General features: G+C 36.7%; 1 long non-coding RNA gene across 1 annotated transcript; it reads left to right on the forward strand.

Annotated features, from left to right (window-relative positions):
* Window positions 1-1,618: 1,618 nt before the first annotated feature.
* Window positions 1,619-5,532, forward strand: LOC126649197 (uncharacterized). Its single transcript, XR_007630992.1, has 3 exons — window positions 1,619-1,835; window positions 3,273-3,643; window positions 4,898-5,532. It is a non-coding gene; the product is annotated as an uncharacterized LOC126649197 (long non-coding RNA).
* The last annotated feature ends 5,033 nt before the right edge of the window (window positions 5,533-10,565 follow it).

A 10,565-nucleotide genomic window follows, 5' to 3' on the forward strand; every position in this document is an offset into this window, starting at 1 on the left:
CAAAATGCATTAAAAATTTTCATTATTCTCTTTCCCTCTTACAGCTCAACACATCAATGCAAATATGATGAATATAAAAATGCATGGTGCTAGAAAATTTTCACAAGAAGAAACATCTGATAATGAAGGTAGATTTTCTTCCCAAACCAGATGAAGTTGCAGTTCCCTGACCCTATAAATAACTAATAGATAAACAATTACATTTGAAATTTTCCACGCCAGCTACACAATCTGAAAATAATTACATATTCTCTCCTGGGCTTGGCTAGAATTTGGATACATCTTATATTAACTTGTTTCCTTTCATTTCATTCCTTTTTCTATAACTCTGGTGTTCTGTAAAATTTCTATTCACTCGTTATAGAAAGAGTAAAGGTTTATTTATTTCCCTCCTACTTATTGATAAATACACTTTTTGTTTTAATGCATCTACTGACTTGAAGACTCTCCAGTCTAAATGAACTATAAGTGTGGGTGTTTTTTTTTTTTGCAACTGTGGCCCACAAGCTGTATCCCCTAGTTGTATGGAATTAATTTTTACTTTCTGTACAACCAATGTAGAGAGGTGAAAGCTAATTTTCTTAGCTCAACAAGAAAAACATGGTCATTGCTGAATAAGAGGAGGTGGGAAGTGGTTTAGTGGCAATGGACACAGATAAAGTCGAGAGCACAGAAAAAGCTGAGGTATTTGAGGCTTTCTTTTCATCAGCCTTCACCAGAGAGGTGTCCCAGGCCAAGTGCCTCTTTTTTTTTTTTTTTTTTTCATTTTGCCTCCTCTCCCAGCCTCTTTTAACTGTTCTGTATATTTATTCTATTTTTTTGATAGGTCATAATACAACTTAAATACAGGGAGATAAAACACTCTAAATTATAGCCACGTTTAGACACCCCACTTCAGACCAAAGGGCAAAGTGAGTCAGGGAAAAGTGTCTAAATTAGCAAAAATTAAGTGCTCTGAAAATTTCAGGTGGAAGTGAAGACTTGTAAAATAGAGATGCCTCTGTGCTGATGCTCCTGTCACCAGTTCTAGGGGATTAAGAGGAATAAGCAATCTCTTTGCTGCTGGTGTAGAGATAGCTCTGTGTGCACCCCTGATGCTGGGGGTAAAAGGGGAGTTTCAGATTCTACACAGACAGGCCGTAATAATTTTGCTTATTGAAGTTAATTTTTTTTTATAACTGAACATTTCTTAATTACCATTCAGATTCTCTTATGTAGTTTCCTCACTAGCTTTGTTGGCCACATAATCGTGGGGGTTCTTATAAGGAAAAAAGGAAAATAAATGTAATCACTATTTAAAGATCACTCAAGATTTAAACTCTAATTGGGATTTCTAACAGTTCTTTAATTCATTGTATGTCAAAATATATGTTTGGAAATATAAATATTTATCTTGCAACTTATACAGGGGCAATGAATGCTACAGCAGCTGGTACATTTAAGTATGTATCTTTCTTATTGACAAAATAAAGAATATAATCACAAGGTTATGACATTTTCATAGGAAGAATATTTTTAAAAAAGTAATTTTATTTTTTCATATTCTTTACTACATGTAAGAGTACTCAAAAAGTACAGAGCTAAATTCACCCAAGATTCCTTGTACTGTGTCAAGCAGTGGGCACTGCTACCAGGCACTATGGGTGTTCTGAAGGTCTAAGTGTCCTGTGTTGATATCACGGTCTCTGCTGAGCGGATATGTTACAAAGAAACTAAAAACTGTACTTTCATTTTTAGACCTTCCTCACAAAACTCAACCCTGCTGCACTTTAGCCTGATGTGAAGGATCTGAAGGATCATCCAGTGCTGCAACTGAATTTGTAAACTCCACATAAGTAAGTGAGCTTCAGATTAATTTAGTCAGATCTGATAAACCCTTCAACAAAAAAAAAAAAAAACTAAAAACAGAAAAAACCCCACCCCCAAAAAAACCACAAAACAACCAAATAAAAACAGTAAAAAAGAAACAAAACAAAACAAACAACAAAGAAACAAACAAACAAAACCAACCAACCAATCAAAAAAACACAAAATTGTTTCTAACAAAATAACAGTTTAGGTCTTTCATTAAGAATTAGAAATAGGTTTTTAAAAAATCTGGAATTCCAAAACCAAACCAGCACTGGTTTGTGTTTTTCACAACATTTGGTTTCTAAACTGTCATTTAAAACCATATAAAAGCCCCAAATGGTCCTTGGCATTTCAAGGGAATTGTAACAGCCAACAGTTTCTTCCAACGTGAAGGGCAATACTTCCTTTGTTTAGGAAAAGCATTACACTTGTGCATGATGCTGTTATTGCTACTTATTTTAAGAGAAATGCACACCTGAAATGTGTAACTTTTAGTGTTACTTTCCAACTAATAGGAGGCCATCTCCCAGTGGTGGGAGGAGAATTAAAGACATTTTGTTCTTTCCAGCAGATGACAATGCAAAGTTTTCTGTCAGTATTTTAACAGCTTCGGATAAGGTAACCTTGTGTTGGGACTCTTCTGATTTATTAATTAGAAGAATATATTTGATATACAAACTATAGAAAGCAGAATTTTTTTGTTATTCTCTTTTTACCTTAATTTTCCTAAATCACTTGGCTTTTAAATAAATTTCCTAACTAAATGAAAAAATCAATAAATAATACGATTCTTCTGTTAAACACTGCACCAGTTTCAGTGGAGTAGTACTAGAAACCAATACTTTCTATTTCCTTTGGGGGAGTGGGGAAACCTAACAAACCTTGTGTTGCATTTAAAAAATACAGTTACAATTGTTTTTGGTTTTTTTGTATGGTTATTTCATTTCTTAAGATTAAAACCTTTAAAGAAATATATTTGAAAAAGTCTCTAAACATTAAATACTAAAATGCAAATTTTATGGATGTAGAGTTTATTGAATACTCTACCATACTTTGCTTTAATAAGTATTTTTCTGGTAATACATCAAGGCATATATAATGCACTTTACAACTCAGCATGGCTTTTCAACCTAATGACTTTCCTCTGGTTATGAGACTGTCTATTTCAAAATGATTTGTTTAGAAATACAGTAATTCCTTGGTCTTAACTCACTTTTGAGTTACTATAGGGGATCAAAGGAGTGTGAGATGCTTCAATTAAACATGTAAGATGAGGCTGAATACTCCTCATGCTGTTTCCAGGCCATTCAGATGCATTTGCCATGTAAATCTTTTTATTCAGGTTATTTTCTCAACATAAATGTTACAACTGCTTTTCCTCGAGCAAGAACTGACTTACTGAGTTAGATAATCTTCTGCAGAAACTTGTGTGAAATGGGACAGGAGGAGTCTGCAGAGCATATCTAACTCCTGACCAAATACGATGTCCTGGAGCTCAGTTCAACACCGATGGAAATCTAAATTTCATCCACTCAAGAAACTTACAGCACTCAGTTCAATCAACTCAATTCAATCAATGTCTAAGATCTCAAGCTTCAGTGGATAAAGCCTCAAACAGACCTCAACACCTCTTTAAAATGAGTACAGTGATGAAACAGGTGTTTGACACACCACCTTTGTGCTCCTCATCTGAACTTCTGTTGGGTGGCACGACTGGATCCCTCCGTTCTTCTGGCAGTTTGGCAAACTGGGGCTCAGGAGATACATAAAAAAACGCTGCAGCAGTCCCCAGGTGGGCTCAGAAGAGATTCAGGTTGCAATAAGTGGGGGGGTGGGGGAGCAATTCCGCACCCACCTCTCAGTGGGATTTCAAATATGAGATTGCTTCACAATGGTGGTGAGACTGAACTTTGCTTTCTGTTCCTCTATTTTTTAAAAAACTTAGGCTGAATGTTGTGCTTCCTGGCAGAGGGAGCAGAGCTACCTTTGATGTAAAAAGGCCATTATAAATGGGAGATGTTCCAGTAAGCCCTGTTTCAGTGTTAATTGAGATTTTAAACATGTGACTTAGTCTGACTTCTTCATTTAAACATCCACCACTAAAGCAATGTCCTTAGCTTGGCCTGAGCAGGGGGGGAAGTGTTTGCAAACCTCAACAGGTTTTACAGTCAGGAGTCACTCCTGCTGCCTGCAGAACTCCCTGTGGAGGGGGTCTGAAGAACAGTTTGTTTTATGGAATCCTCCTGAGAGAGTCTGCAGGAGGAGACACTGTTAAGCACTTGGAGTTTTTTTGCTGAAACTATTAAGTACGGGCAATGACCATGATCTATCAAATTCTTACATGGAAGTTTAGTCAGAACAGTTGTAATTAATACCCAGTTCCTGTTACATTTAAGAGCTCTGCTTTTGGAAGCACATACCTGAGAGGTATTTTGAGAGTTTGTGGTTCAGGTTTTGTCCAGCTTGTCTTTAGACTCCAGCCTTCTTTTTTTGTCGTGCTTTAAATACTTATCAGCTCCCATTTTCTCATAGTAATAGCTGTCAAATTTCTTTTGATAGCTTTCTTATCATATATTTAAAAAGTGAGATGATTAGAACAGAGGTTGCTTTCCTCTGGATAGCAGCAGGAGCAATCCTCTATCATCAGTACATGTGGATTCTCTTTGTATGGGTTTAAAGGTTCCTCTGGAACTGTTGTCATCCATAGACTGACCTTACCTTCCACATCTGCCAAAAAAACAAGGTAATTAAAATGTTCTTATGTACAAATGGGTAGGCTTGCAGGGTCTGGAGCATTTGTGGCCTAGAAACCAGGAACATGACTTATTAATGAAATGAATCATTAGATAATAGTGTTCCATGAATTTTAAATGGAGTTTTCTGAAGTTCTCATGGGTAATAGGATGTGAAGTGACTTGTGCTGACTTGCAAAGAAAAATGCAATGTGTTTTAGGAGAGAATTAGCTTAATATGAGAATTAAATTTCTAAATACACCCTCCAGAGTTAGTTTGCAATAGTATTCTAGTCTAATTTCTGTTCTCACAGTTGATGTTGCTCTCCAGAGTTGACACTCCTACCATCATGACACTCTTATCATCAGATTGCAGCCTGGACAGTGGTGTTGCAATTCACCAACAGAAAATGAAATTTCCCCTCAGCTTTCAAGTGGGGACCAAGCATTGCTCATCTTAGTTCAATTACAGCAACTACTGAAAGAAGTACTGACTGCTGAGGCCTCTAATTTCACCTTCACATAAGCAACGTCTGAAAGAAGTCTCAAAAGAAAAGAGAGAAGAATCAGGATGTGGCCCAGAGGATCTGCCCTCAGGAGACAAACAAGCAGAATGTAATTATTTAAAATTCATCTTCACTTCCCTTGTCTGGCAGGTAGCATTGCTGTTTGTTTCATATATCATATGATGCAACAATTCCAGAATGTTATAAATGACAGACTACAACGCATTATGATGAAAGTTTATTAGTAATGTCAAAATTTAGTTCACAGTGTTAAAGAGCTGTAGCACAGAGATGCTTCAGAGGAAGCAAGAACAAATGTGTCCTTTCTCTATTCTGAAAACCTAGGAATATTTTAGTACTTTCATTTCCATTGAATTTTGACATCATATTGCACAGAATAACTCAGGAATATTTTTCCTACTCCTTTCAAAGAGTGTACATGATACAAAGCATAATACTGTATAACAAAGTTTTCTAAAAGATGCCCACACTCTGATTTTCTGATTTTTCTTTTTTGTTCAATTCAATTTCTTCTCATAGGACTCAATCTTTTGAGGCAAAGTAATGTTATTCTCTGTAGCTGATAAGGCAGGGCATATTGAATGAACGAGTATACAAAGTCTTTATCTGAAGAACTGTGTTTTTCTTACCTGTAGATGCTGCTTCATGTTTCAGTTTTCCTAATTCAGCTTTAGGTTTTGTAGTGTATTTCATACTGGAGATTAATGATTGATTTAAAAAGGCTAAGTGAATGATTTGTTGATGGAAACATTTATTTTGAGTTTTATGGAATATCACTGGATTTTATATCTAAGCTACATCTTAGGAGAATAAATATAGTTTGTGATCACAGGTAATTACAGAAACCAGCAGAACACCAGAAACTGCCATTTGCCCTCTCGGCTCCGGGAATCAAAATTTCCAACTCCAGGCACTGTACAAAAAAAATGGCTTTGCTGATGAATTTGAACAGAACTAGAGCAGAGTCCTGCAGCCAGTTAGGTTAATATGAAAAAATGTTATTACCTTTTTCCCCAAGGATGCCATTAATTTAACACTGGCAAGCTATCATTAGTGCTGTGTGAAATGACTAATTTTCCCTCAGGAGGTGTTCACATGCGAGGCATGGGGTTTTCCATAAGTGCTCACCAGCCTGTGTGAATCATAGGTGAGACTTTCACTGCAAGTGAGAGGAAAAAGCTGCATATGGATTGTTGCTTTTGCTTTCAGTGTTCTGACCTTTAAATCACTTCATGCAGCATCAGAATTAAACCTTCAAGATTAACTTGAAAGAATAAAACATCTTAACATCTCCAGAAATGCTTGGTCCTTCTTTTTCTCTTGTGCTTGTGTAATGCTGTCTCTCAGAGGACTCTGTCTCTCATGACCCTGCTTAAGTGGTTGGTTTAAAATAAACAAAAACAAAACCAAAACCAAAACAAAAACAAAACAAACAAAAAAAAAAGGGAAGAGTTAAACAAAACCCCATAAACACAAATGATTATTTATTTCCATTTTACCATTTATCCTTTTTTTTTTCCTTCTTTTTAGTCCAAAGAATAAACTTCTGATTCCCATTTTTCAGCACCATTAAGCTGCTGGTTTTCCACATATTGTCAACAAAATACATACATACACAGAAGAAGTTGGGGTTTTTTTTTAAGTATACATCACAATAGAAATTCAAGTGCTACAGCTGAATTAATAGGGAGCAATGCCACAGGAGCAATCAGGTTCAGGATATTTGCAGAGAAAGGCCAAAAGAATCCAGCTTTAACTGCCATACCCAAAGCATCTTTGAAATAAATAAATTTAAAAACCAAACAAAACTAGGAAACTACAAAACCCCGCTAAAAACCCACACAAACATACAAAAACAAAAACACACAAAACAAAACCAAACCCCAAAAACCAAAATCCAATGAACCAATCAAACAAAAAAACAACCCCCAAAAAAGAACCTCTCCCTCCAAAAAAAACCAACCTAAAAAAACCCAAACAAGCCAAGCTGCATAACTCAGCTTGCATATCAGCAGCAAACACTTGGAGAAGAAGAAAAAAGAAAGGAACCAGTGATCTAAAATGAGATCAGTTGTCTGAAAATGTCTATGATTTACTCTTTACCCATTGTAATCAACCTTGTTTATTGAAGTTAAGACAGTACTTATATGGCCTTTTATTGCCAAATGGGTTGAGGGAGAAAAGAGATTTGAAAGTTTGTTTGTGTGTTTGGTTTTGGGTTTTTTTTGAGAAGTTATTTTGGTGTAGGGTTTGTTGTTGGCTTGGTTTGGGGGTTTTTTTGCATGTTTGAGGGAGTTTTGTTCTTTGTGGTATTTTGGTCTGCTGAGATGGCTTTGCAGTGTGGTTCTGTTTCATTCAGGCAGTTCAAAGGGCTTGCAGTAATCATCTGGGTGCACATTGTAGGATGTTAGTAGGAATGTCTTTGCCTTCCCTTGCTACTTTTGTATGACACTTAGCATAAAAACAGGCATTGTGCTCTCAGTCTCCAAATTACCTGGCACTATTTTTGAGAAACGGATTGGTCTTATAATCTTGAGTCATTTCATACTTTGTCAGGAGGCTTGCCTTTGTGACATTTTTACAGTTATTTAAATTTCTTATTCTTCTTGATCTCTTCTCCAATATCTTTTAGAGTAGAGCTTTTAGTACCTGTATGTTTAATATTTAAGCCAAACAGCTCCTGGACAAGAACTGTATCATCACAGAATGTTGCTAAAAGAACTGAAAAATATTTAAATCTATGCATCTTCATCTTCCCTAACTCTTGCATATTTACCTTACATCGACAAGCTTGCATCTCTATTTCCTTTTATGCAATGTGTATAAAAGGAAATAGAGATGCGAGTTTGTCAATGTAACAAAATATGAACAAAATATTAAGAAAAAACCAAAATATTAAGAAAATATTGAACAAAATATTAAAAAAAATCTAGATTACATCCAGTTCTTCTTGAAAGACTACGAGTAACACTTTTGGTGAGAAATTGCCAAATTGGGGGAATAAAGCACAAACACAACTGAGGCTTGTGGGAGTTTTGCCAGTGGCTTCTGTGGAGCCAGGTCATAACTCTAATGAAAGGCATGCAATATTCCAAAATTATCATTAATGACAATGTTTATCAACTTAAAAAAAAAATCATCCCTAAAATATTCCCTGGTGCTTCAGGTTAACATCGAAAACTGGCTTTACAGAGGCTTTTAAAGTTTCCAACTTTTGATGGTATTTGACATTTCTATTGCATGTGTTTTATAAAGGTGTAACTTCAAAACATTTGAATTTTTAGAGCTATTTTTATAATCTAATAACAAGGAGTAACTACAGGAACAGGACAGTAACAGTAATTACATTATTAATTTAAAGAGATTTTTTTCTCTCTCACATTAAGTTACTAAAATTATAAAATAACCCCCTACTGTTAAATACAGTGTCGAAGAAGTCACATGTATATAACTGAATAATTGTAAGTACATCTTTAACCCTCTGAATTATCTCTTCAAAGGAAAGCTCATTAAACAGTCGTCTTTAATTTTTTTTGGGGGGGATTAAAAAAATATATACACATACAATAGCCATTTAGAAAAATAAAGTGTATATGTTAGTCAAGGTTCAGCATCTTGAGTAGAAATACTTTTGTCTTTAAATATGAACACACATGACATGGAATATGTAGTTGTAAGAGCTGTGATCAGCATAGGTTTTTTTTTTAAATCTAATATTTCTTAAAGGATATGAGGATAAAATATTTCACATAATTCTGGCCCCATCTAAGTAAAACAGCTGCCAAACTAAACCAGGACTACTCAATGAAAACTGTGAATAATAAAAATTGAGCAGTTTCTGAGCTTCTGGTTTTCAGTGCCAAAAGACCAATTGCCATCATTTCTCCTCATTTATCCCACATCTAGTAGCAGTACTGGACCATTTAATGTGGACGTGATACCCCTGAGAAAGTGGCAAAATGGAGTTTAACAAAGTTCCAGAAACTTCGGGTATGGGATTAAGAAGCCAGCAAAATCTTGTGGAAGAGCTTCAAGCAAATCTGTTCCATGTATAACACACTTTACCTCTGTAGACTGTGACCAGAATCCAGGAGCCAAGACCCCAAAAGTAATAATGGGATGACACCCTAAATCCAATCAAGCAAGGAGATAACACTGTAACAAGCTGCTGATTGAGCCACAGAAGAGTTTTACTTCAAGTTTGTGCTAACCTTTAGTCATCAGCGCAGTGAAATATCCACCCACTGGCTGTAGAAGCACCCCACTCACATAAGCCCCTTCTCCACAGAGGATGCATAGGAAAATACTTGTGTACCACTAAATGGAAACAGAGGAAGCCACTGGTTACAGCTTTAGGTTGTTGCATATATGGGAAGTGTTGCTCTTTCCCTGTTTGAAGAGTACAAAAGCAAGTAGCTAGCACACTGAGGGTGTGTGAGCTTTGTGGATTTACCACCTAGCACCCATCTCTGTACAGTCATGAAATAAATAACTTGGCTCTGTGTGTGGATTGGCTTCCTGCCTAGCAGGCAAAAGAACCTATATATGGGACAACAAAACCCAGGCTCTGCTTTTGCCAGGATAAGAGAGATGGCATTTTTTTTCTACTGTCAGATACAATCCACTAAAAAAAAGCATTGATATTATTTGATTTACGGGAAGAGGCACCCCCTCCCCCTCCCCTGAATTTCATTTCTATAAGGAAATGAGTTCCAATTGCAAGTTCGTTTTGAATAATTTCACATTATTCAAATCCTTTGGATATTGTTATTCAAGTCAGCCCTTCTGTTGCTTGCATACCTTTCTGTGGAGTGACAGCTGCTTCTTGCAATTGTGTCTGTGATTTTTTTTTTTTTTTTCCTGAAAACAATCCAGGATGAAACAGCAAACCCTTTAATTAAAGCCCTGTTTAGCATAGAGGAAGAGAAAGGGCACATGTGAGAGCTGATTACCTGGGGGACCGAGGGCTCATAAAGCTGCAGAAGAGAAGAGTGGGGATCACTTGCTCTTTCCTCTGGTAGATGCAGAGAGATGAGCAGAGTGGGACTCCCCTATTGGAGAGACTTAAAATGTGAGGAGCCCATGCACAGCTAAATCCTGGGGGTTGTTAATCTGTCTCTCTTAGCACTGTGGAGTTGTGGGCAGGGCTGTGCTGCTGACTGTGTGCAACCCCACTCGAAGGAGGGAGGGAAGATGCTGGAGTTGTGCTGCTCCAGTCCCTTCTCCTGGCTCCCACCTCCAGGAAGGGGAGACAGTAAATCTCCCTCCTGCACCCAGTGCAATTCCCACAGGTGTTCCTAGGTTCCAGTAGCTCCAAAGGTTCATTGATGACAAGTGTGCACAGAGACCATGCTGTTGGGTCTCATGAGATCAGGACAACATCCATTTGCTTTCACACAGGTGGAAACAAAAATATTTTGATATTTATGTTGACTCTGAAATAGATTTTTATATG

The sequence above is a fragment of the Myiozetetes cayanensis genome, unplaced genomic scaffold (genome assembly GCF_022539395.1).
Source record: "Myiozetetes cayanensis isolate MyiCay16 unplaced genomic scaffold, myiCay2020 scf5-8, whole genome shotgun sequence".
NCBI lineage: Eukaryota > Metazoa > Chordata > Aves > Passeriformes > Tyrannidae > Myiozetetes > Myiozetetes cayanensis.